The following is a 1,638-nucleotide window of genomic DNA, read 5'->3' on the forward strand; positions in this document are numbered from 1 at the left end:
CTTGCTGGGGCAGGTTGGCGATGGATATATCCTTGTGAATCCAACAGCCAATTTCCATGGTGGGGTATTCAACTATGGCCTCCCGAATCACCCAATCCCCTGCTCCTGCACCATCCAGCAGGAGGCGCTGGCTATCAGTCTGGAGCCCACACACAACAATCGATGGACGCAGCTCTGGCCCACAAACTGCCAACTGCTGTGGTTGCACCATCCTCTTTCTGTGACCAGGTCTAAGGATCTAATTGGTGTAAAGTAGTGGAAGGAAATGCACTCAGTGGTCCCATGGGAAAGGGCTCTTGTCTTAAACAAGCTTTCGTTTATTGTACGATCGCTGCACGGCTTGAATAAGGGGCCCTGCTGCCAACTCAGTCTGGGGCAGAGGGAGGACTCTTAAGGCACTTGTTAGGCTCAGTGCTGAGAAGATGTTTCCCCTCACGGGAGAGTCTAGGACCAGAGGGCACAGATTCAGCATAAAGGGGCACCAATTTAAGACAGAGATGAGGAGGGATTTCTTCTCTCAGGGTTGAGTGTCTTTGGAACTCCTTGCCACAGAGAGCTGTGGGGACGGAGTCCTTGTGTATATTTAAAGCCGAGATAGAGAGATTCTCAGATAACAAGCTGGATGAACACAGCAGGCCAAGCAGCATCAGAGGAACAGGAAAGCTGACGTTTCAGGCCTAGACCCTTCTTCAGAAAAGAGAGATTCTCGATCAATCGGGAAATTGAGGGTTATGGGGAAAGGGGGCAGGAAAGTGGATGTGAGGAATGTAGGATCAGCCACAATCCTATTGAATGGCGAGTGGTTTCAAGGGGCTGAATGGCCTACTCCTGTTCATATTTCTGATGGTCTTACCCCTGGCTAGCTCACTAAGCAAACCATGTGTCCCCTAGCCACTGGGTACAGGACTCGAGCCCCAAATCGGGTGCCACTGTTTCCAAAGGAGAGAGAATGTGGATTTCAGGATACAATCTGATAAGCTTAGTGAATGGTGCAGCAGGATTGAGGGGCCAAATGGCCTTCTGCTGCTCCTTGTTGAGATGTAAGCCTGACTTACCCTCCTGTTGTGTGTTTGGGTCGGAGATCCTCATCGCTAACCCCTACCTTCCGCTGAGGTCACTGCCACAGCCAGACAGAGGGAGTCCCTGTGGGGATGGAAAGTTCAATTCCTGCTCCCACACCCAAAATCTGACTGGACTACAGCAGGCCCCCAGACTCTGGGGAGATTGGGGCTTGGCTTATTGCTCAGGGCACCATGTCCAACAAGAATGACAAGTTTTCACTTCTAGAATGCCTTTTCTAACATCAGGATATTCAAATACCCTCACATTGATTTTCTGTAATGGACTCTCTGTTTGCAACGTAAAAAAACAGAGCAGCAAGCTCCCACATCAGTGGGGAGATCAGGAGCTGATGATGCTGAACGATGGATTCATTTGGATCTGGACATTGGGAGAAACACACTCTCCCCCGTCCCTTCCTCTTTGAAATAGTGTTCATCGACATCAAAACAGACAGCATGTGGGGCCACAGTTTATATTTCACCGAAAGGCCATTACTTTCGGCCGCGCGGCGCTCCCTCGGCACGGACCCTCCGACAGCGCGGCGCTCCCTCGGCACTGACCGTCCGACAGCGCGGC

General features: G+C 51.3%; 1 protein-coding gene across 1 annotated transcript in view; it reads right to left on the reverse strand.

The window, feature by feature from the left end:
- LOC109919524 (stereocilin) overlaps nucleotides 1-1,638 on the reverse strand; it is a 59,373-nt gene that overhangs the window by 42,007 nt on the left and 15,728 nt on the right. The window lies entirely within an intron of this gene.

This window comes from Rhincodon typus, chromosome 36 (assembly GCF_021869965.1).
Source record: "Rhincodon typus isolate 14 chromosome 36, sRhiTyp1.1, whole genome shotgun sequence".
Lineage (NCBI taxonomy): Eukaryota > Metazoa > Chordata > Chondrichthyes > Orectolobiformes > Rhincodontidae > Rhincodon > Rhincodon typus.